Raw genomic sequence first — 26,501 nt, 5'->3', positions numbered from 1 at the left:
AGACTTTCATAGAAATCTATGACAGAATTTACATCATCTTTTCCTATTAGAGTCACAGCATTTGAAGAGTGATTCTCCTTTAGGAAATCCACAGAGCTTCTGTTCCTGTATTAGAAGAGTAGCATCAAGACTCTAACCTGGCAGCTGAGAGTACTAAGGGATTACTCAAGAGGATCTCTGTAAAGAACTGCCTGGAAGCAAATGTTCAGTAGTAATAGCCCTCTTTATATATATAAAAAAAGTTCCCTTAAAAAAAAAAAACATTTTATTACAGATGTCAAAGCATTTGTATGCCTTGCAAATCATCAGTCCGCAGCACTTCAGAAAACAAAAAACTTATATATCAGGCTCAGTTAATAGACTGAACATCAATCCATGAATGTCCTCAGTTGGGGAGTACTATCACTAATGATAGAATCAACTAATTAAAGATGGAACATGTAGCATAAAGAGAATGTAGTACCCTTCCCTTGAGTACATTTCCTATCAGCTTTTCCCTATGGTGTAATTGTACCTTGTTAACATTTATGCTACTCCTATTATGTACATACAATGAATGAAGAGTAGAATTATTCATCATCATAAGTGTTTTTCAGACTTGCAACAGGGAATTTATGAGGGTGAAGGAAAGTGTACCTTGTAAATATTTTGATTTGACTTCCTCAGATTGCATGATTTTAATATGACATAAGCTCCTGTTTGTGAAGTATTAATACGTACCTGTGTTATTTAAATTGATACATGCAGCTAATGCTGTGGCAATTATTTAATTACAGAAGATTTCTATATTCCACAAATTGCTGTGAAATGTTCTACATAGAAGAATAACATGTTGAATTTTACTCTGAAAATGAATGATTTGTCATGCAGAAATGTCCATTAGATTTAACCGTTACTAAAAAACAGGGTAATAAATCATCATTTTGCATCAAATGAAGAAGCAGCACCTTCGTCAGTTTGGTAGTTCAGTCATAATCATGATAAATGGACATTCTAGGACACGCAAATTTTAACAGGCATCCAATACGCTTAGATTAATTAGAGTTTGTTTTCTAAAGATGTTCTCTTACTCCATGAATGAGAGAAACAAGTTTAAAATAACACTAAATATACAAGTATTCATTGCTGCATTAGGAAATTGTTCGTTCTCATGAGACGTCCTACTAAAGTTGATGGAACTTTACAAAAGTGCTGATAGGTGAACATGATCAAGCAGTTCAGAATAGCTACCACAGCTTCTGTGTTTGTACCTGCTGCCCACGAAATCCCACACAAGAAAACAAAGCATGTAGAGGAAAAAAATGCATCTAACATATCTGAGCAGTTTAGTATGCACATGAGGATTAACCCGCGGCCTGGGACTTCCAAATATCAGTTCCTTTAGTCCTGATCATTCCAATTTTCCACATAGAAAAAGAGGATATGGTGAGAGAAACCTGCATTTCAGCTAGTCCAGCTTACCTGCAGCATCTGTCTCCACCTCTTCTGTGAAATGAAACATTAGCAAACTACAAAAGATCCCCCAGCATCTCATCAGCACAGTACAACTGTAGTGGTTAAGAAAGTGCAAGTATCTTCAAAATGCAATTACCCTACCTTCCTTTATACTTAGCTTGCAATTTGTTTAGACTGGGGTTGGCTTTCAATTAAACATAGGTGCCCAATGAAACCAAGAATTTGTTACCAAAGTCAAGCATCTGCTTCAAAGTAAGTATATACTAGAGGTTTTCCCATTCACTGTAGGAAAAAACAGCATATCCCTGTATTCTTGAAAACCATCATGTCACCTATTCTGCATCTTTCCAGAACAAGCAAAGAGTTCTCCTGGAGCATGCACACAGATGTCTTCACTTCGAAAAATAAAAATCTAGCCAGTTTCTAAACAACTGAAAACAAAAATATCTCATTTTGCTCCCAGTTAGCAATGCTTGGTGACCAGAAACCCTGATAGCCATAACACATACCAAATAACAATATGAAGTGACAATTAACTTCACCTACCTAAAGTAGGCTTGACAACTCTGCAGCTCTTTGTACTTCAAATGTTTGTGTAATAAGGGAAGAATGTTGGGCTCTCCAACATATCACTTTGAAAACAAGCTTAGGTAGTGTTTGAGTCTGAATGACTTCTATTAAAGGCAAATATTTTATTAGGAGGCCTGAGCATTTGAAGCTTGTTTGAAGCAAGCACTGGGAGAAACAGTTAAAAGGAAATTAGAGTTAATTCAAATAATTTGAATGATTAGGCAGATCCATGTGAGCTAAAAAAAAACCACGGTACCAGAATAAGCTTAAGGTCCTTATTCTCAGTGTTGTTGCAGGTAAGTGATCTGTAAGGACAATCCTCCATTTGTTTCTCTTGGATGCTGCAGGGAGGGCTGAATGCAGCAAAGGTGGATTTTAGTAGCAGTACCGATCACACACGGTGCAAGGCTTATATCTTAGATATGTCTCTAAATCCTCTGTGACATGTAAAAGCTTTAGGTAATTGAATTTCATTTAATATCTCTTTCAACATCTCTTGAAGCTTAGAGACTTCACCCCTTTGCACTGCGGATTATTCCAACCAGTTGGACAGCAGTTTTCTACTAAATGCTTTAACTCATAATTGTGGTTCCTAAGTACCATACACACAAGAGCCTGTTACTCATAATTTCCATTACGAGCCCTATTTATGAAATCAATAGTTTACTGATTTTACCATTTATGTGCTCAAACATCACACCCAAGTCCTACCCTGAGCTGTGAGATTATTTTTTTTATCCCCTACAAGGTTAGAATTCCTTGCATTTCTGGAAGCTACTTGAATCCTAGTTGCTATCCAGTCAGTGAACTACATCAGATTACAGGGAATTCTTCTCTAATGGGTTATATAGTTGGTATTTCTAGATCTCATTCATTATGAGAAAAAAAAAAAAATGCGGTACAAAAACTGCTGCCTTGCCAAAGAGTTCTGCAGTCTGGAAATCAAAGCAACTCATTGCTCAATCCTTTTTATCTGAATGGGTATCCTGATTTGAGTGGAATAAAAAAAAACATACTATTTTATAACCACTGCTTTAGTACATAGTGCTTGTGAATTTATAAGTAATACATAAACATATCTTTATAATATTTTTGTTGGGCTCAACGTTGATTAGCAGTTCCTAAGAATAAACAGCTCTTAGTTTTAGAAAACTAATTCTGTCTTTTTGGAGGAGAAAAAACCCCATGGAATCAGAGTCTTGGGTGAAGGGTAAAATAAGGGAAACCAATGATTCAACAGGAAGATAATCATCACAGAACATGCAAGATGCTTCAGATTCCTGCACAGGAATACTGAAAGAGTACTAGAGTAGTGAGAAGCAGAAGAGATCAGAAATCAGAAAAAATCATGTACTGCAAAGCATAATAATGTCCAAATTGGAAAGCAGCACATGAAGTTCAGCTTTGCACAGAGATGCAAAAACATTAAAGAATTACTAAGGCTGAAGAGATCCCTCAACAAACCCTGTGCATTAAGGATAACACTACACCCATCGCTCTACATAGGTGCCTCCCCCACGTCCTGCTTCCATTCTCTATTCCCCTGGCTTCTACCTTGCCATCTGTAATATACTCATTCCCTTCTCACCGGAAGGAGCTTCATTCAAGGTATTGTTTTAATTTGCACTGAGATGACTGGTACAATCTACTAGAAGTATGGGCACTCACCCACAGACTAACTAAGGGGCATTGCAGCTGTGGTGGATTGTGGTAGCTCTATGGAGCCATTCACTGCAATAAGAGATAAAGTGTTCCCAGCTGCTGGTTCTTCTAACCAGCTGTCTCAGCACACTGCTTGAGACCTCTAAAACTTCTTTTCTAATGTTGCAACTTTTAACCAAATTTCCTGGGATTTTCCCATTCTACATCTAGGACTTTCGCATCCTGAACACACCTACAAAATTTTGGAACTGATAAGGATGTCATCATTCCAAAACCACCTCCGCACTTTAAGATGTGCTAAGTAGCCATTATCATCTCTGACATGAGATATCCAAGGGGTCTTTAGGAAGTGTAAAGAAAAAAAAACAAAAAAGCAAAAGCAAAAGAGATGAGTAAAAGCACCACTGAGATATCTTTAGAAAGTTGCATCTGCCCAACCTGGATAAAATGTGAAAGGGGCCCAACACCGATATCGGAATTGAAGGATTTGTTTTGTTCAGAAGAAAATAGAATTTAACACTCCTATCTACCAGGCGATCTGTCACTACAAGAGGAACAGCCAAACCACTGGCTTTGCTGACAAAATGGTCTGTGTATTAGTAGCGAGGAAGTAAAAACTAATATCATGCCAGCAAATGTTCTGACTTGAAATCACCAGTCTCAGAAAAGACCGGAATACTAATTATCCAAAAGAAGAACAGAGATTGTCCTATTAAATACAGAGCCATATACTGAACAAATGTGAACCGAGCTAATTTAGGATTATGCCAAAGGAGACAAGCAAAATCCCTCAGGCACTACTGAAGATTAACGTGGTCAGCAGAGTCAGAAAATGTCCTGAGCAGAAATGAAATGGAAGAGAAGGAGAAATAGATAAGTTATTAAAGAACACTGATGAGGAACTCGTTTTGCTGGGCCATAAGGAAAAACCTTGTTAATCTTCACTTGTAATGAGAATGTGTTTAATCACTTATACAGATACATAATCACCACCTATTCCAGAACATTGGCTATGAAAAACACACTGGAAGAAGGCCAGGTGCTAAAGTTCCTGGAAAGCACTAAATAGCTTTTATTGCACACACAGTAGAAATATTACAGAGCGAAGACAGTAAGTCAGATACCATTTACAAAACTTCCTTTTGAAATTAATTACAGAAAAGAATTGCAAGAGTTTTATTAAAAATGCTCTAATTTCAATAAGAATTCTAACATCACTTAGACATGCAGAGATTGATTGATGTAGCAACCTCGGTTTACAAACCTGGGTCTGTGGCATTCCACCATCTACAATCACACTGTTGTAGTGCCTAAAAAAAAACAAAAACCAAGTAATAACCCAGACAAGGAAGAACAGCTCTTGATGCCAATAGCATGTTCTTAGAGTTGGGACACCAAGCCCTTTTTTTACTAACAGATATCAAAGAAGAATTCCAAGGATAAACGCCTACTAAAACTCCTCATCTCCCAAATTTATGTTTTTCTCTTAAATCACATCTTAGCCAGGAAAAATCCCTTCAAAGAGTCTGCTTTGCCCATATTCACATGATGATGCTTTTTAAAAATATTGTCATTAGAATTTAACACCAAAAAGCCCACCAGCTCCTCCAAAGAACTTCTTGCAAAGGATTTAGTGGTTACAACCTTCAGCAGTCAAGCTCACCAGCAATAGACCATATATACACATGTGTATTCTTAGATCAACTTTCCAATCAGGCAGAAGACTATTTGCAATTCATTACCTCATCTATATGTGAAATGTACACATATGTGACATGTTTATAAAATGCTTTTGACAACAAATAGTTGTTTGAGATTTCAAACAACTGAGGTCCAGAGACCTCAGGAGGCAAGCAAATTCCTGCACAAATCTAATATCCCTTATTTTTTCCATAAAGATTGGAACATCAGCCTAACAGTACAGCAAAAAAATTCCCTCCATTTAGTTCCTTTATCCCTCAGAAAGGTGGGAGGTGTCATTGTGCCAGGAGGACATCTGATCCAGCTGCAAGCAGGCAGCAGAGCAGGGCTAGCGAGCAACTGTTCCACAGCAAAGCAAAGCCCTGGGGTTCCACGTTGCCAGGGCTGGTGCCAGCCTTGCTGGCAGAGATGGCAGTAGGAATCTGCTCCAGAACACCACAGAACTTGTAGCGCACTGAGTATTGCTGGAATCAGAATGAAAGCTGAAGAGCCAAGATACTATTTGCCTGTTTTGGCTTACTTTCAGCATCTATGTAATATGTTGTTGGGTTGATGGTTTTTTTGTTGTTGTTTTTATTTGTTTTGTTTTTTTGAATCTTTGGAATCCCAGAACCACCTAAATAAAGCGACACTTCTACTACTCCAAGTAACATCCAAGACTTCAAAGTAAAAACATTCAACATTGTTCAGAAAACAAAAAAATCCACAGAAATGACATTCCTGATGCTAATATTAAACCAGCACAGCGCTGTAATTTGACAAAGCCAAATGAGAAGCAAAGCAGTCCTCTCTAAGGCAGCTAAAGGAAAGGCAGAAAGCCCTTGCAACTCTCACAAGGTTACAGCACCAGTGTCTTGAGACAGGCAAATCTCTCTGAACAGTTGCAAAGCTGAGTTACATGCACAAAAATCATGAATATAGAATGATTCCCACAGTTATTTAACATGTCACAGGGACTTTTCCATACAGAAGTTACCTTTTCCTCTCCTTCAGCTAGCACGCACACACACATATGAGCAATGATAAGCAGTTATGTATACCTTATAGTGGCGACCATAGAGAAGACTATTAAATGAGAACTGTGGTCTCAGTTCAGCAAAGTAATATTGCTTTGCTAATTAACAGTACAAAAGGATTAGTGATTCCGTCTGAAAAGAAGGATGAGAAATTAAGAACAAGCTGTTGTCATCCTCATATTTAACACCTCGTTGTTCTTAACCAAAGACATGTAAGTTTATTTTATCTATATTAATTATTACAAAGTGTAAAAATTGACCTGAGATCCTGCTCCATTACCAAGGTAGCCTCTAATATAAGTGGGACACTTATGCCAGCCTAGATATTTTACAGCACTTTTCTAACCTCAATTATAAAACTTAAGGATAGAGAGCACTTGCCTGTCATTTAATGAGAAGAAATTCTGAGAAATTTCAGGAATGGCTGCAACAGGAGAATCGTGACCAGCAAGTTGAGGGAGGTGATGCTGACCCTCTACTCTCATGACATGCCACCTGGAGTACCATATCCAGTTCTGGAGCCCCCAAGACAAGGAGGACATGGAGCTGTTGGAGCAGGTCCAGAGGAGGGCCACAAAGATGAAATTTTAGGGTACATATTTATTGTGGAGTTCTCATCTAACTTTCATCCATCCATTTTCACCCCAAATTAATGATGCTTTAAACCCAAATCGTGCCTTGACTGGGATTTCACAAGAACTATGGACTATGTGCAAGTCAACAAGCTGAGTAAAAAGAAAAGAGGATCATGAGTGAATATTCTTACTGATGCCTCCCAAATCCCAGCAGTTTCGCACCTCAAGCATGGCCCTGGGCTGACTGCTCAGACCTTGTCTACAGTAATATACGTGGCACTCACTCATGTTTGCTCTATTATAAAAACAGGAAAATATCCTGAAAATTTTCAAAACACTGTTACAAAACCAGATGTCATTAAAATATGTTAGAGCCAACGAAATCTGCAGTTCAGATGTCAAGGTTCTCTGACCTGATACCTTGGCCACAGCAGGCAAAACTTTTATGACTATATGAGGGCTGCTCCTAAAGTAATGCCTCCTACTTTATTATGGTGGTCTATGATGTCAGAGGTTGACAAGATGGTATTTGACGTGGAAGAGAGGATGAAGCAAAGCTATGTCATTGAATTCCTCCATGTGGAAAAAAAAGGGCACCCTGCTGACATCCATCGGTGTTTGCTGAACGTCTATGTAGACCAAACAGATGTGACTGCAGTGAGGCAGTGGATGGTGTGTTTCAGCAGTGGTGACACTGTGAATCACCTCCACTGGTGCAGCTTGCATGCAAGCTCCTGTTCATTGTTGGTGAGAATGCACAGCTAATGGTAGTGACTGTGTTGAAAAACAGTGTTTTGTAGCTGAGAATCTGCTATATCAAATAGTATTATTGTACTCTGTGCATCTGTTGCAGTTTCTATGGAAATAAATAGGAGGCATTACTTTTGGAGCTTCCCACAAAGCCCATGAAAGAACTAGTCCAATTTATTTTTCTTTTATGAAGATGAGCTCCAAAATAAAGTAAGCTATCACATGCTGTGCATAAACAGAAGATTCATGCGTTCAGTGGAAACGGTATATTTTACCCCTAAACAGTTGCTCCTAAAAATCAAGGCACTCCTCCACTCCAAACAGCAGCATCCTCTTAACATTCTGCCTTTGTATTTTTTTATTCGCATGGACTTAAAAAACAAACAAATAACACATGAAAGTCACAAAAATCTACGGCTTCCAACTTCTCAAAACAAAACAAGCCTTTGAGATAATATATCAGTACACGGGCTAATAAAAGGCAGCAATAGAGCATAAACAATCTCATGAACTGCCTGCTAATGTAGCATTAAAGTTGCACATTTACAGGAACTAAGGCTATTTGCTATTACCCACTTGGCCAGCATGAACCTGGCAGAGCAAACATTTATGATTTTTATCAACACAAGCACTATTGATTAGTGATAAAGCAATTTATCATTTGAGGAATGATCTGAGCATCCCAATATCAGCTCACAGAAGCATGTGTGTTCAAGAGGCTTCCATCAGTGAAGTTTTCCTGCACTTCATATGAATTAAAAGCCCCTTCTCAAAACCTTTTCTCAGTAAATGCAATTTCCTTCCACCAAAAGTCATCACAGATTGAAAAGGTCTGACAAAGAACCCAAATTTCCAGAGCCCAAGTTCATAAGTACAAAAGAAATAAAACTCATTGGACTACTCTTCTATTTCCACTGCAGCTTCTCCTGTACCTGTGGATTCTGAGCTTCTATAAAGTAGATAAATCCAGGGGAAAACAAAACAAAACAAAACCAAAAAACAGCCCACCACCAGCAATCCCTACGTGTTCCTTCTGAAGATCTATATAATGTGTCTTGCTTCATGCCATGATTAGAGGTGACAGCATTAATGGTACATTACACTCTCATTTGCTTTGGCATCCTATCTCCCCCCAGCTCATGTGTGCATGCACGCACACCCCTCCCGGGAGCAGTCAGCTTATTTTGGCAATTCAGCAATATGTGGATAGGTTTCTATAACCCTGAGCCTGCCAACTACAGAACTAGAAAAAAATTGATTACTTTGATCACAATAGGTGCATTTGCATGAATGAATTTTTGATTGTAGCGACAACTGTTAGGTCAGGATCCACGAAGCAGAGCACAGTAATGGATTAGTCACCACAGCTTCAATTAATGGTTTTGGTTCCCAGTGGCAAATCGATGTCCATCAACTCTGACTTCCTTGTCAAAAGCAGGCAGGCAACAACTCCATCTATAGCACTTAATTTACAGACCTTGTAAAATCTTGGAAGCAAGAATTGACAGAAACATCTGAATTTACCTCAGGAAAACATATAAATTATACTCTACTCTTCTGCTCCATCTTGAAAACCTTTGGCTAGAAGGATAGAATAATTCAGTGGTGGTGAGTGTAGAAATAAGCTCTAGACAGTCATTATCTTAAATCATGTTTATGAGCTCTAAAATAAATACTTCAGCTTCTTATTTGATTTGGACCGATGTCTTGCGAGCAATTTTAGTCCAGTAAAATTAGGATAAACACATCCTAAAAAAGTTTGAATTAAAGCAGTTAAGGGCTGGGGCAAGCCCTGCATATGGAATCTGCCTTGATTGTCAACTATTTTAAAGAACTTCTCAAGTAAAAATCACCAGAGAACAAGAAACAAAGCAAAACCCACACACGACATTTAATTTTCACGTTAAGGAATACAACAGAAATACAGCAGAGGCTGGAGCAAACTTTAGAGAAAAAAATATTAAGCTCTAGATATTGTGTCGTATAATGTAATTGAGCAACTTGTTCAATGGTAGAAGTACCTGGAGTGAGTCATTGTACTACAGCATACAGCTAATTTGTGTATTGTAACACAGTGGTCCACAAACCAGAAAATTATGAAGGACTCTTTTCCCTTTGGCAGTTGCTTAACTTAACTGGAAAAAACATCCAAAGACCTCACATAAATTTTGTGGAAAGCAAGAGGAGCAGAGTCAATACTAAGAGCAGTCAGGGAATGCACTGAAGGCCAGGCTCAGAATTTGTGAGCTCCCCAAATGGAATAGCACAGCAAGCTGCACAGCTTCTAGTGGTGCCTGTTTCTAAATGCATTTGCAACATATTCAGCACAAACGACTTCTTACACCAACACCACAGAGCATCTCCTCAGCTTTCTAACGTGCTCATTTGACATACACATCCTCTCTGGATGGACATACTCCTCTCTGACTGATGCAAGCAGCCCTCCTGAAGCAAAACTAACTCAGTGTCATGCTGAGTTTTTTCTATTAATTACAAAAGACACAGACATGAAAAGGACACAGAGTTGCTCTACAGACAAGCTAAGGCATAAACAGGAACAATTGTGGAAACAAAGTGACCTTCTTTTTAAACCAAGAAAAGTAAAATTCATTATAGGAAAAAAAACACAATAAATATTCTTTATCCAAACACAACTACAAATTACACTACTAACAACTCCTGAACTAAATCCGAAAACATCAGTCCCCTCCGGTTCAAAGGTAAGACAACAGCAAAACTTGTCATGAACAGGACTGCCTCAAATCCATGAACTTCAGTTCTAGGGAATTAAAATATCTGTAACATCAAGAAGATCTTGAAACGAGTGAGCATAGCGATAAACTTGGAGCATCAGTTCTGCAACAATGAAAACTGAAATGCAATGACTGTAAAGGAGGGTTTGTTGTTTGTTTTTGTTTCATTGCTTTTTTTAAGCTCTGCTAGAAACCTCCTAGCCCTAGTCATCTATATCCCATTTTCATAAGTGTACTGTCAGCAGAGTTGCTCTGATAGAAAATAGGCCATTTTTGCCACGCCATTTCTATTTGTGTGTAATCCCTATTGAACTCAATGGGAGAGCTGCCTAACAAAGACATAAGGGGAACAAAAAAATAAACAATAATTAAAAATAATAATAATAATTAAAAAATAAATCAAACTTCTCAGAGCATCCCTGTGGTCAAAGCAGTCCTTTTCATACAATTATTTTTGTTTCTTTCCATGCACCTCTGGTTAGCAGCAACATCATATCAACTTTGTTATTCCATTTTTTTCTGCTTCAACCTCAAAAATGTCTTGGATCCTTCCCACAACCAACCTTTCTTCCTTTTCCCAGAACAACAGTACAAAGACATGCCTTAGGCAGTTGTCACTTCCAGGTTGAAAGTTTACCCGTAGAGAAACAGAAGCGCTCAAGCTGGCAACAGTGAGTATTATCTACCCTTTTATACATACAGACACACATATACATACCTATACACATACATACTCACAAACATGCACTTCGGCAGTGTTTTGCAAAGGAGAAAAAGCAAGTCTGAGATCCAAGTCAATCCTGCCTAGCTGGACCTTAGTTCAGGAGCAAGCCTTGGAGATGTATGCAACCATCACAGACACCCATATCAGGATGCAAGTCCACCAAAATAAAGCACACAACATATCTGTACTGTGCTCTTGCTCCAGAGTGATTTTTTTCTTAAATATATATTTCCAAAGGTTCATATATGGTAAGATATATTGGCCGACCCAACGCAACAACGGGGATTAGAAAAGATCTTCCATTGCTTAGTCCTTCCTTACATAACAGCATGGTTAAACTCCACAGTACAAAAAAAATACAAAACCCTGTTCTGCTTTGGGTTTTGTCTTGCTTAAACCAGGCAACACCCCCTTGCTCTAGTGACCAAGGAGGCCATCTGTTCACCTGCTCTATGCAGTAACAGACAAGGAGACAGCCCAGTGAATATAGCACTGTATGATAATGTTTGCAGATCTTTTTAAAATCCATACTACATTTCTTGACTAATCATGGATGTCAAGCATGATGAACAGCAGCTATGCAAGTGCCTAGCTGGTGTTTTACTATGACTTTCCTTCCTGCTATTTACACCTGTTTCCTTTCTCCTGTTTTAAGCCCATTAGTGTTTATTGTGCCCACACTGTGCATTGCAAATAATCTCATTTTACCAGTTCCTCTTAGACATGCCCCGGGCTATTGTCACACCGCGCACTCACTTCTCTTCTGAGCTGCACTAATTCTCTTCTCTTGATAATACAGTGTGACCCATAATTCATTGCTTAGGCGGATTTCATTATTCTGTACCTTTTCAATCAAACTCTGCTCTTACAGAAGCTCATTTCAAGCCTCTTTAACAGCTCTCTACTCCAAACATTCCAGTGTTAACTATAAAGGCATAACACATCAACTCTGAAAAAAATACCTTACCTGTGCTAGAAAAGCTCAAACAGTACAGACAGGATTCCTGCAGCTCATGGTTGGTCTTATTTTGTTTCTTTGTTATAAGCAATCACTTTCAGCTAGCGAAAACAGTCAGCTTCTCAACAGTTGAGAAAGAATCCTAACAAGAAACTAATGCGCTACAAAACAGCATCATGATTTTGTGCCCAAGTCCACAAACTCCACATGAGTATCACAAAGTCAGACTTAGGGCTGCACCTCTGTTACACGTAGTTTGGGAGCGAACAGGAAAACAGGTAGGAACTTCCAGGGCAAATATCTTTTGCTGCATGAATATATAAAAAAAACCAACATCCCCCCCCAAAAAAAAACCCAAAAAACACAGAAGAACCCCACTGACAGATTCGTACATCTGTGTTAGATGGTATATGAAGCTGTACTAGCTTTTGAACATGACTGCATCCCTATACCATAATCAGAAAGCATTCTATCACCATCACTGATGTTATTAATAGATCAAATCAAGCTCAGACCAGATTATCTACATTATCTCTTTTTATGTTAAAGACAAATAATTTTTTCATTTAAAATAAAGTCTATTTTCTATACTGATTTGAGGTTTGGTGTTTTTATTTGTTTCTGTTGCTTGCTTATAATTGTTCTACCTGTCCTAGAGCAGGAGGGAAGAAGCTGAAAGGGCAACAGCAATACTCCCAGCTTTGTTAGGAGAGAGATACCTCTGCTACTGCACATCAGCAGAATCTCCTGAGATATCCACCATGCTTTTCACAGTGCGATATTACCACAGCCCTTGAAAGAATTCTGTTGAAATACTTCAATTTTGTATCATAGTAATCAAAATACAGTAAAAATGAGAGGCCACAGTCCATGGCAAGAAACACAGAAATAGTCTGAAGAAGGCCTTGATAAATCATCTGCTCCACTCCTTGTGCTACGACAAAAAGTCAAGAACATCCACAGGAACGCTTGACAGATGTTTCCCCAGTACCCTTTTAAGAAAATCTCTAAGGACAGGCACATGGTAGTATGTGGTCTTCTACTGCTCCACCACTTTTACAGCAGAAAAAGGTTTTTTAATACCTGTACTGCATCTTCTTTCCTACAATTAAAGCTGATTACTTCTTGTTCTATCCATACAGAATACAGGGAAAATAATCATAATAATAATCTTCTTTAAAGCATCTTTTACAGACTAGATAGCTACTACTCTGGTCTCCTTTAGTCTTTTCCTTTTTTCTTAGAGTAAATTAATCTAATTTTTTCAAGCTTCCTTCAGAGGTCAGATTTCCTGATTTGTTCAACTTCTCATTTCCTTTTCAGTTTTTTTTTTTTCTTTTTAATTTCTGTCACTACTTGGAGTCTGTTTGTCTGTTTTAACAGGTGAAGCTCAGGACTGCAAGCTGACATTCTAGAAGAAGGATCCAAAATCCCAAGAAAGACAAAAATATCTTCCCTCATGTTGAATAATCTAAAAAATAGCCTTTTTTTTTTTGTAGCAACACTGCACTGTTGGCATATATTCTGTACATTTGCTTTACAACACGCTATAGCCACCAGATCTGTTTTTGCAGACCAACTATCATGCCAAATATTCTCTAATGTTTCTTTCCTTGCACTTACCTACATTGGTTGCTTGATCCTAATTCTTCACCTTAAGATCAATCCAAATTCAGATTTTATCCTCCCAGGTGCTCATTAAAGATCCTTCCATTCACAACTTATTGTGGCTCCTCTGCATTTTTAAGCCTGTTCTCAGTTCCATCAGCCAAGTCAGTGATGCAGCAACCATAACAGCACGGCAATACTCAGGAGATCCTGGCAAGCAGAGATAAACCCTTGAGATTCTCAGCAACATAGGCACAATGCTAAAACAATTTTGTATGCTTTTCATCCCCTTAGATTTTAAAAAAAAACTAAAAAACAACAACAAAAACCCTTAAGTTTTCCTGCAAAACAGCAAAGCAGATTCTGTAGTTTTATCAGAGGAGCTCACTTTACCCAGTTGCTGTTTCTTGATTAAATAGTAGAACAGCCTCACAGCTGGTGTGAGTTACGGAAAGCCTCCTTACCTGTAATGGATGCCACCTGAAAGTCAGCACAGTTCCTGCTCGCCTTAGCAGCTGTCTACTTCTCCCACCCAAAATACAAGAAAATTATATTTCGTATCAGAAAAGATCTCTTCATTCTATGAAACTCAGCAATCTGGTGGTGCTTTTTATGCTAAGTTTGTAGTTACTCAGAAGAACTGCTTCTACAACAACAAAGCAACCTTTACTAAGCATATTGACTTCAACAGGAATGACACATACAAGAACAAAGATTGCTTTACAGCATCGACCTCTTCCAAATCATTTTATTAGTATAGTGTGAACTTAAATAGAAATACAAATATGACAAAATTAAAAAAAAATGATGGTCCATTTATCATCCGATTCTGGTTTGCACCAGAATTACAGCTGCCTTCCACGTAGTGAAGGATACTGCTCTTCAAAATTCTAAAGCATCTTTAAAGCTAATTTAAGCCACTGAAAGCACAGGACTGACAGCCTCGGAGGCTGGGCTCTGTTTATCAGCTGGAAGAAGACACTGAAAGCAGATATCTAATTTGCTTTCCATCAGAGTTTACTCTAGTTTCCAATTTTTCTAGCAGCTTCCTGTTCATTCTTGCGCCTTTGTGTGAAGGCAGCCCAGGAGGACAACAATGCCTTCTGCTTTCAGAGAGCCCAACTAAAAGGTTACCCTCACTTTGCATATGTTAGCAAAGACTGACTTTTATTGCTAACCAAGAGCAAACCCATGCCAACCTGTGAGAAGAGCTGCATGCTCACTGTCCATTTCCCAGCTATGCACTCCTCACAACGTAGTTAAACAGTTCCTTTGCATTAAAAAAGCTCTCTGTGTAGTAGGGAACACTCAAAGAAAGCCACACATGTACAGATATCTTGTTAATATTAATTAGCTTCACTCTGAATATTATAATATGCATTCACTGCTGATTGGCTATTCAGAAACTGGTACATTTCTCTCCGTTCTGTAACTCACAGATGGTGTTGGAGATGACCAGCTCCATCATCCCTTCTTGCTTCCTGACTGGATTACTAGACAAAACTGCTCGTAGCTATCAGTGTGGGATTGCTGATTGCATTAGTTGCAAACATAATTAAGACACTGTTTATAGGAGCACTGAACTACAGGAGTAATGTTACCTGCACAAGAGCTACAAATTTGTCCATTTTAAAAGGAACATATTTATTGTACTTCATCTGTTACTCTAATTACCAACCATATGGCTGAAGTTGGAACACACTTGGTTAATGACAGAACTGTAAAGAGATACATTTCTTATTCCAGAGTCTGGATGTATAGCTCATTCCTAAGGATAAAGCCAAGTGTTGCTTTCACATCCAGGCATAATGTCTTTGAAATATCTCTTTAATTGTGATTGCAAACTTTTATCTAGCCCTGTGAATTATACACAAATGGGATGGGATACAATGCTTGTGGTAATCCATGCTATCACGCTTTACTCAAAATAGGATATCAAAGTAAGAGTAAGCATTCATGCTATACTCATTAAGCAGTTTCACTGGATAAGAAAAAACTCAGGTCAGTTGTTCACCCCTGCTCCTCAAATAGGAGATACATTATTAACAGCGTCATCAAAAACACTGTCTTCAGATACTAGGAGAGAGACTGAGCACACAGCCTGAATTTATTCCTTTATCAAAATAGAAAGAGCTTCAGAGATTTTCCATTATACGCAACATGGAGAATAGCACTGGCATCAGTAATCATTAGAAGAGAAGCGAACTAGGTCTTAAATATTATCTATTCTTTATGTTGGTTGTATATGACAATAAATGACATTTCACTGAATGACTTGTGTTTCTTTTCTATGCCTACATTTGGACTATTTCAATGCACTATTATATTTTCTTACATAATTCAATGTACTTAAAAAAAAACCTCATAACTTTCTAAATGTTTAAAGTTACAGACAAGTTAAAAAACAATAATTTTAATACATATATGCCTGGAAAGGCACTTGCAGTGTTGACCTTATCAGATTTCAATCTATCCCATTGTTCTGCTGATCTATTTCTTTCATCTCTTATTCAACAACATAACATCCAGCTTTTCTTGTATATAATAATGAAACATTAAAACGTTGAGATATGATGTACATCTACTGCCAAGTGCACTATATCAAGAAACAGTATCTAGTATGTGCTTGATTACTGTAGAAAGTGCACCAGTTTGCTTATGAATATTTATGTAGTATTGAATAGCTGGACCAGGACAGATCAAGATTTTCATTACTATTTTTCCTGCTGCTTTGATACTGCAGCAAAGGACAAGAGCACTATTCCTATCAGCTGTGCAACACTGGATATTGCACAAAACCAACGTAACAAAGGATGTTTTTTCAACAATCTTGATACCAACCGACATGAGAAAATCCCACATGAAGGTTGACAACCAGAAGACAAAAGCTACTTGTTCAAAATTACTGCAGTAGTACAAACAACATTACAGATGGCAGAAGACAATCTGTTACCTTCTCCACATAAAAGCTAAGAAAGGCAGAGACAACAGCACTTGAAAGTACTTAAGAACAAACAGATGACCAATGAAACCGGAACACGAACAAGTGGAAAATACAAGAAGGAAGTTGCATCAACAGATCTTCAGGCAGAATACTGCTTAAGATGCAGAAGACATAACACCAGCTTCTATTTGGCATAGGGTGAAAGCAGAACAAGAGGAAAAACTCAGGGAGTCTCCCAAACTGGGGAGAAGGCTGTATTTATAGAGCCTAACCACAGAGCAGGGCAACACTCTGACAATGAAAATGAGAAAACTGAAGAGAATAAAGTCCTCCTTACCTCAGGATGTGAAAGAGGTCTTCGTGGTGCATAAAACTTGGTTGTTGGATATGTAGATAGAAGTATAAAAGTGATCAAAGATGAAGGAGCAGTAGGAAAAACAGCCCACTAATCAAACATGCCTGTGCAAAGGCTACAGGTGTTAGCAGTTATACAGTAGTGAAGAAGTTCAGCACAGGTGTAAGCAGCGACCCCACACACAGATTATGACCAGTCAAACAAGTAGCAATCCTAAGGCCAGTCTATTTCCATTTGCTTATCCTTTTACAAGCATGTTTACAGTTAGATCACTATAAAACAAAAATGTAAAAGGTACTTATGTAAAGAGTGAATGAAAAATGAAAAAAAAAAAGAGTAGGAGTCTTATCATTATTATCTGAGAACACTTTCAAAGCTGTCAAAACACATGCTTTTGACCTATAATGTTTGCTGAGAAACACTTCACAGAACAGTACTGGCTCTCAGTAAACAGGCTTTTTATTGCAGCTATACTGTAGGACAACTAGAGAAGAGAATATGGAAACAACTGGGGGCTCTTAAGGGCACTGCAACTGTTATGTAAAAGGAAAACTGTAAATGGATTTCCTTGCTGCAGTACACTTTTAGTAGCAGAGATGTGTACTAAGGCGGAAAACTATTTGTCTCTGACTGCAAGAGATCTGTATTATTTTTCTCCTCTGTGCCAGGGTGGTGACCTTTTGGATACAGCCTTAAAGAAAGCACTTTCTAGAAATAGACTGCATCAGTCTACGGAAGTCTCAGACTGTGTTACTTATACTACTGATCTCATAAAGGAAAAGGAGAAATTAATTACTGTCTAGAAATACCTTAAAATTAACTCACTGGACGTGTATGCATACAAATGTAAATGCATCTCAACATGCACAGTATATATACATTTTGAACAAATCTCACCATTTCCACATTTCAGCTGTATTTCTCCACACCTTGGATATATTTGATCTTGTGACCACACCTACCAAAAAAAAGTTCTTCTGCACAAGAATTTACACAAGGTGCCAAGCAAAAAACCAGTCCAAATCTTCACCATCGCTTTGACTGACAACGCATAAAATTTGCTTCCTTTTGCGATACTAATTTATTCTGCTAATAATCTTTATAATATAAGTCCTTGTTAGGTCTTGGCAATGCACATGATCTATCTTTAGCTCAAGCCATTATGCCAGCTCTTGGTAGAAAAGGCTCTAAAAACTGGGCCTGTTACTGTAAATGCACTTCAGTGCACAAAATAGAAACTCATATCTGTATAACCACTGCCTTGAGGTTCCCAATGAGCTTCTAAACATCATTGATTAAAACACAAATCTAATACAGTGCAAAAAATAAATATCATCTTAAGTTACAACCAGTTTAGCCGTGTGCTACCATCCTGTTAGATGCGGCAAGTCAGCAGGATGCAGTGAAGTTATTATCTTACAGAAGACCTCTAAAACATTGCCTGCATTGGAAACGCAGTGCTCAAGTACTGAGCATTTCAAGATTTCATTTCTGTCCCTGGTAAGGGTGAGCATGCTTGAACTTTCATAATGGCACCAGGCACTTTCTCAGGATATCCTATTCAAAAAGGTCCAATCTAATTTAAACATTTTCTGTAACACAACATGATTGAGCAGTGCTCTGAAAGTGACCATCTTTGGATGAGAAACTGAGCACAAGAATTCTTCTGTCTACAGTGCCTAACATGTAATATTCTTTTACCATTTCATGACCAAATTCTGTTCTGGTTAATTATGTTTCGATTGCCAAACATCCTCTCTGTTGCTCCCTCACCACGACTCCGCTCCCCATCTCAAGGGGCTCTATAACATCACTGGATTTCTAGCAATTTCTATGTCCCCTAATTAGCCATATCAAAAAGTTAATTTTGCATTGGGCTGAATTAGAAGTAAAATTAGGAATTACAGAGATGTGAAATATTACTGTTCTGTCGGTTCACAGGTTTGGAAGCAGAGTGAAAAAACAGCCATGTTTTAGTGGTGTATCATAGACAAAACAAACTTCCTCAAGATTAAACAGTAAAACAGCAACTGAATCTGCATAATCTACATATCTCTGTACACAAGCAAAAGACATGCTACGTTTCTTTTGCTCACTGCACAAAAGAGTCAACTATCACCTTAAAAAATAAATTTGATGCAGTATAGTTCAGTTGTAGCAAAGGGATTCATCTGGGCACCCCTCTGCTGATTATCACATACAGTCTGCCCATAAAAGAGCAAGTCTCCCCCAAACAGGGACAAAAACAAAACTCTCACCTTACAGAGACAGAGCAAATCACCAAAGCAGGTCAATCAAGGTATAATTAGCTCTAATCAGTGCTCCATTATCCTGCTAAATGCTTCACCTGCTTCCAAATCAGCTCCAAGTAGATGTGACTATTTTTTTGCAAGGTGGGGTGTAAAAAAAAAAAAAACAACAGAAAATATATCTTTTATTCAGGTGGCTACAACAGCAAAAAAGGCCCAACAACTCCCACACTGTAAGGTTTGAGCCAACTGATCATGTGCATGTGACTTTAACTGCATTGCTTATGAAAGCGGGCACCAGATATGCCACTATGCAGAGAAGGTGCTTCTCCACATAACCAGGCAGCCTTGCTTCTTCCACAATTAAGGATTTCAGCATTTTCAAAGTGAAGAGCAATGCAACTCCTTTTATTTTCTCCTTCCTGCTTTCTTTCCTTTGCTGCCTGTCACTTTGCTATGTGATCACTTACGATACCAAAAAGCAGAGAAAGAACTAAATTCTCAAAGCCAACTGCTAAATTTAGTTAGTTCTGTTAACGTGGCACATTCATTCAGAGAGAACAAAGTTTATAGTGGTGACAGGTAGAAAGAACTACAGCAAAGAGTAGATAAACTAAGAAGCAAACACAGTTCTCCCTCTTGACTTCCCCTCCAAAATCGGCTGCATCTACAAGGAGGAATTGCCAAACCACCACTGTATGAATATCTTTCATCTGCTCAGCAGCACAGGCAGACTCCAGCTCTCTCCTGCCAATGAGGGAACAAGAGAAATAGCACTGCTGCACATGCACAGCAACAGCATCTGTCAGAGGCCACTGCAAAAGGGAGAGCAGCGACCTCGGCCAGTTCCCCGCAGGGTACAGCCATACTGCTGTTGCTCACGTAAAATAAGCTTGCCCAGACCAAAGCTGGCTGTAGGATTATAACTGCATCTGCAGTCAAAGGAAAGAAATCCCGAGGACGCAAGGAAGCCGCTCCTCCCCTCTGGCAGCCTGCCCAGCACAGTACCTGCGGCAGCACGGCCGACCGCCTCTGTGGTACAGGTGCTGCTGCAGCAAAGTCCCTCCTCACATCGGGCGCCTTCAGCTCTCTGCTCCAGAGCATTTGTGGGGATGGGAAACCACCTTACAGTCCCTCAGAGCCATAAATGTACCCTGGGGACCAGTTCTTTTGCAGCCTTGCATTTACTGCTTTATTCAGGCTTTGTTGCCTCCAACTTTTCAGCTTCCAACTAGCAGATTTTGAAAATACCCCTATAAAAACCTTAAAGCAAATCACTGTTACTCAGCATGTTCCCAGGTACAGAAGTGCTTGGTTATTAAGCATTGGGTGTCCCCACGCAGGTGCCGGCAGCAAGGCCTGCAGGCACAAGCTCTGTGAGGAGAGGCCGGGGTGCCCTGTGCCCCACAGCTGATTCCGGATGGTTCTGGATGGTTCTGGATGGTTCCTCAGGGCTCCGCAAAGGCAATGGTGCCTCTGTGAAAACGTCTGAGAAAGCACAAACACTGTAAGGAAAAAAAGTATGCAAAACAGATAGGAAGGGGCTCCAGGTACCAGAGAGTGTCCCCTACAGCCTGCGGAGAGCCCATGGCAGAGCGGGTGTCCCCTCCACAGCCCATGCAGGGCCCTGAGTCCGAACAGGAAGTGTGAGGGGGGGAGCAATGGAGAGGAACCGCTGTGGGCTGACTGCAGCCCCCCCATGCTCCTGTGCTGCTCAGGGGTGTCTTTACCTCAGCCCACAGAGCTTTTTGTCAGTGAGCAAGAGGGTGGGAGCTGGCGGCTGGCCAATATCAGCCCACCACACAGAATTGGGTTAAAAAAAGTATCATCACAGGAGTGTAGGGCCGTCTTGTCCAACATTACACAAAGCCTTTCTGGGTAACTTGCAGTTCCTTTAAGCCTCATAGAAGAAAACTATGTGCAGGAGACCGTTCAGGAAATGAAGAAACAGTGTTTGGTATCTAACAACTAGAATGCTTTTGTGGTTGGGAATGACCATTATGGCTGAATTTTTTGGATGCAAATAAACACCTTAAAGCCTTCTGTTGTAAAAAACTTTGCGGCCAAGAAAAGGAAACACAGGATAGCATTGGCACATCCTGGTTTCTGGGACTCACTCCTCTACTGATGTGGTAAGGAGGCACGAAAGCACCAGTGTTATGAAAAGTTACTTGTGGTTAAAAAAAAAAAAAACACCCTGGAAATTGTGTAGAAGAAATTATTAAAAGGAAATAATTTCATCATACTGCTTAACTTCTTAGGTTAACTTTGGATGTGGAAGTGAGCCAAAGGGGAATCATTAGTCTTTATGATCATTTGATATGTTTTCTACTTTCCTGTCCAAGGCCAATGCTGCATGATAGAACTTTGCCTTGAAAAAACATGAGTTAATTTTCAATCTTGATAGCTACTAAGATAAACATTTTGAAAATAAGAGATGTTGCTCCTAACTGCAGTATTGTTTTAACATAGGAGATATGTGAATTACCCTATTCATCTCAATAGGGAGTTAACTCCAGGGACTAATGGTGCCTTGCTAAGAGTCAGACTCCAAATGCTTATAGCACACGTAAGAGTAGGTGTCCATTCCACTTTCCCACTGCAGCTGCATGGACAGATTACCTTACTAATTATGAGAACTGCCAAGTGAGCAAAGAATATGAAAGTAGTGCATCTCTGCAGTCATATACCTGTACTCTCTCTGCAATATCTCTTTCCTTGTGAGAGGCTGAGCACCTGTGATACAGCTCAGGGGAATACCAAGCTCCAAGGGGTCCAGTTCAACCCTGTGATGATGACATGCACTGTGGGTTTTTTTCCCTTCACAAATCTAGGTGACATTTAGGAGGATGGAATGACAGTTTGAGCCAGTTTCTGCCTCTGCCTACTGACGTGCATTGTCCCCAGGGTCCTAGTTTAACAGGTAGCTCTAACAGAGCTCTCTGTCTTGCCTGACAGTGTTAGAGGTGGGAACCATTCTGTTCCAAACACTGAGGTATCTTTGCAGGGCCACACTAAACTCCAACCTTTGTTATCAGCAGGAATGCATGCGGACGATATTTGCAGTCTTGCCTGCAGGTCCTAACTAAAAGTGTCATTTTGTCTTCTCACAGAAAATAAGTCTGACACACCAACAAGAGCCAGATGCATACAGATCAGCCCAGGAAAACACTCCTGCTGTAAATGAATTCCAAGAGTGGATATGTGCAAAAGAAAAAGCAATGACAGGTATCTGATAAAGAGAAGAAGGAAACAAACATCTGTCAGTTTTCTAATTAGCAGCTAGATGTTAGTGTTGTTACAGAGATCTATGGTTGAAAAGCCCTTTTATTGGTGTAAGAAATCTATGTATTTGCATTAGAGAAAGCAGTTACATCATGAAAGACTTTGGAAAAATGGGCACTTTTCTCCTGAAAACATCTGCACTGTAAGTAAAAGTGTCATGTATTTGTTTAACTATCTGGCTAAGACTGTAATATATAACATCCCTGAGATCATCATTAGAAAACTCAGCTTTTCCTGAGATGGCAGTTAGAACCTGAAGGACAGAGACAGACACCTCTTCTCCAGGCAGCATGCAAGCAGGAGGAGACAGCCCTGAAGGGATTAGCCAAGTCCAGATATTATCTCCTCCTGTTCTCAAAAGTCTGCAAAGTTCACGAGTCAACACCATTCAGTAAAACCAGCCACCATGGCTGGGAAACCAGGGCTGACTGCAGTATGATACCTGGGGCAGCTGGACAGGACTGTCTGGTGAATAATTTCTACTCCTGCAGAAAAGTAAAAATTGTTGCTATTACTGTCAGGGAATATTTTAAGGTCATTACAAAAGATGAAGCCATTACATTGGGTGTTGAAGGCTCACAAATACTATGGAGGGTTGGAGGCTTCTGGAAGCAGATTGAAGTCTATTATTCAAGACTAGGGGAAAGCATTTGACCATACGTACCACCACCCTAAGTTGTAAGTTCCTAGTGTGCACCTTACCGGCAAAAGTATCACCCAGCCTGATCCATCACCAAACCCAACAGCATCATTGAAAGTAACCCCCATATGCAAAAATTTAGCACTGAAAACTTTGTAGTTGGCTGTACCTACAAGTTTCTTATTGTCTAATAAAATCAGCAGATACTGACATATTGCAGTATATGATGCAAATATATTGGACAGAAAGTTTCTGCATTCACCATAGCTCTCAATAAAAAAACCAACAGGAAGGTAAAGCCAAGTTGGCAGAATAGGAGTCACAGAATCACAGAATATCCTGAGTTGGAAGGGACCCACGAGGATCATCAAGTCCAACTCCTGGCTGCACAAAAGACCACACAAAAATCAAACCATATGTCTAAGAGCATTGTCCAAATTCTTCCTGCACTCAGGCTGGCTTGGTGCCATGACTATTTACCTGGCCTATTATCTTTAATTTGTTAAACAAATTGAAAAGCCTTAGGGAAGTAAAGACATCTTTGATGTTCCACTTCAGGCTCTTCACCTTCACCATGATTTTACAGAACTTATTGCATCATTCTATTAAAGAAACTTCAAAAATGATTTAAAATATCCATAAGAAAATCCCCAAACTAAATAAAAGCTTTCTGATCACTTACTTCACAAACATGTCAGTCAATTGTGTAGGAAGAAAAAGCCACACAATTATATCCAAAGGCTAGAAGACCTAATCTAAATGTTTCCAAGACTTGGTTGCCTCAGCCTTCTACCTAAATGCTAGTAGCACACAGTCAGCTGCCTTACTCAATCAGCCTTCATCCAAGCAGAAATCTCCTTCAGATGGTATTTAAATCCAGATTACCATCAAAAGCAGTTGGTAAGTAACTACTCAGAACTTCACTTTAATGTGTTTACTTTGTCTGCCAAGAAATATGAGGAGGTATAATATTTGAAATGCATTACATACTTATCACAGAACTGTAGAGATTGGAAGGGACCTCAGGAGGTCATCCAGATCAACTCCCTGCTAAAGCAAGTTCCCTACGATAGGTAGCATCCAGGAAGCTTTTGAGTATCTCCAGAGAGGGAGAGTCCACACCCTCTTCAGGAAGCCTGTTCCAGTGCTCTCTCACCTTCAGAAACTTTTCCTTGTGTTCATATGGAAATTTCTATGTTCCATTTTGAACACATTGCCCCTTGTTCCATTGCTAGGCACCACTGAAGAGAGTCTGGTCCTATCCACTTGACTTCCACTCATTAGATATTAATAAGCATTAATAAGATCCCCTCTCAGTCTTATCATCTCCAGGTTGAACACTCCCAGGTCCCTCAGCCTTTCCTCATAAGGGAGATACTTCAGGCCCACAAATAATCTTTGTTGCCTTCTTCTAGACTCTCTCTAGAAGTTCCCTGTCTTTCCTGAACTGGACAAAGTACTCCAGGTGTGGCCTCACCACAGCAGAGCAGAGGTGGAGGAGAACTTCCCTCATTCTGTTGGCCACACTCTTTTTAATGTGCCCCAGGATACCACTGTGCTTCCTGGCCACAGGGACACACTGCTGTTAACTGCTTAGCCACTTGAAATCTTTGTATGTGCAACATGGTTTACAACTATTTATATAAGGATTAATACAGAGCTATACATAGTGTACATTAAATTATTTCCTTTAATATTTTCTTCAGATACTAAGTGTAATCAAGAGAATACTTTCAAGATAAATCGACATTTGACAGGGGAAAAAACTGCTCTTGAATCATTAATAAAAAGGACAGGATATTATTAAGAGAGAATTGCTTTCAACCCTTCTAATTATGATCAAGCAAATACTTCATAAGCCTGAAATACTTTGGATCTGTTGCAAGCCATGAGAATGATCATTCTGCCAAGATAGTTATCTGCTGAAATCTGAGACATAATTATGGCCAGTGAAACTCCTAATCTTGAAAGACCTTCGATTTAATTCTTTATGCTATCAATCTCTCTCTCTCTCTGGATTTCCTCCACATTACATTTGGCATGATTAACTGTAAGTGGGGAATAGGTCCACAGAATTACATGCCATCTGAACTGGGACAAGGAAGGATTATTCAGCACATCGTGTAAGAGAGACAACTTCAACATTAACCTCTTGTGTGCTGGGATATGAGACAATCACAGAGGCAAAAATCCATTAAAGATGGCTTACCAGATAGACATGCAGGGAGAGGACCAAGCGGATGCCTGAAAACACTATACAGTCCAGGGCTCATACTGCACATTGCCAGCACTAAGTCTCCACTTGATATTGAAGCAGTTTCTCCAGAGGAAGCAGAAACCAAATCAAGAAAGAACAACTTCCTAGCTGTGTCACTGGGCTCCAGTCACTGCAAGAGATGATAGAAATGTGGTCAAATCACTAGATATAGCAGTGCTACCAGAAGCCAAGCTGACATTCCAGGCAGACCACATACCCAAGCTCACAAAATAGATGCTGAAATATAATTTTTGGAGGAGACGGCTGGCAGCAAGGACTGAACACAAGTTCTGAGCAAAACTTACAGATCTGGTAACTCAAACACTATAGCAGAATCACAGATCCCTGCCAGTGGGCACCACAGGGAGAAAGAACTACCACACACACACAGGTTACTACCTGTAAATAATAAACACTGTGTGAAGCTGATGTGACGAATTGTATCACTGAGTCCAGTGATTAGAAGCTAGGAGTGTAAACTGTAATCTTTGATGATGGGATGCCTAGAATGCAGGTTGATTCATGTTCTGCATTCCTGGTTACTCCATGAGGTTCAGGCCCTAAATCACTCAGGATGTGACATGCAGACTTTTCTTCTAACAATTACCTCTTCTCTTGGATTTCCGACCATTATGAAAAAAAATAATAATCCTATTGTGATGTATCTCATCTGGCAAAACATATCAGCTCTGTTTGTCTGACACGATAAAGAGTTTTAGCAGGTCTACAGTCCTCTCTAATTAGAGACTGAATCAAATTCTGGTTTGATCACTTAATGACCCTTGGGACCATCGCTGATTTTTGTATCATTTCTGAAAGTGCCTTTATGTTGTTTTCACAGAACCATCCAGCACATATTGCATAAACAGCTAAGATGACAGGGTGTTCTCATGGCAGAGAATTTAAGATGACAGAATGTCTTGGAGCACACAAGTATATTCCAAACTATTACCATATGGTTGCATTCTAACAGCAAGAAAAAAAAAAAAAAAAGCAAGG

At 39.4% G+C, this 26,501-nt stretch overlaps 1 protein-coding gene across 2 annotated transcripts in view; it reads right to left on the bottom strand.

The window, feature by feature from the left end:
• The window catches only part of VSTM2B (V-set and transmembrane domain containing 2B), a 183,433-nt gene extending 157,806 nt beyond the window's left edge, over positions 1-25,627 (bottom strand). For both annotated transcript variants that reach the window (XM_040645954.1, XM_025154297.2), the window contains exons 1-2: positions 25,455-25,627; positions 13,788-13,982 (exon numbers count right to left, since the gene is read on the bottom strand). The gene's annotated coding sequence lies outside the window, so the exon portion shown is untranslated. The remainder of the gene's footprint in view (positions 1-13,787; positions 13,983-25,454) is intronic.
• Between the last annotated feature and the right edge of the window lie 874 nt (positions 25,628-26,501).

This window comes from Gallus gallus, chromosome 11, assembly GCF_016699485.2.
Source record: "Gallus gallus isolate bGalGal1 chromosome 11, bGalGal1.mat.broiler.GRCg7b, whole genome shotgun sequence".
Taxonomy (NCBI): domain Eukaryota; kingdom Metazoa; phylum Chordata; class Aves; order Galliformes; family Phasianidae; genus Gallus; species Gallus gallus.
This window is presented reverse-complemented; position numbering and strand designations above follow the sequence as displayed.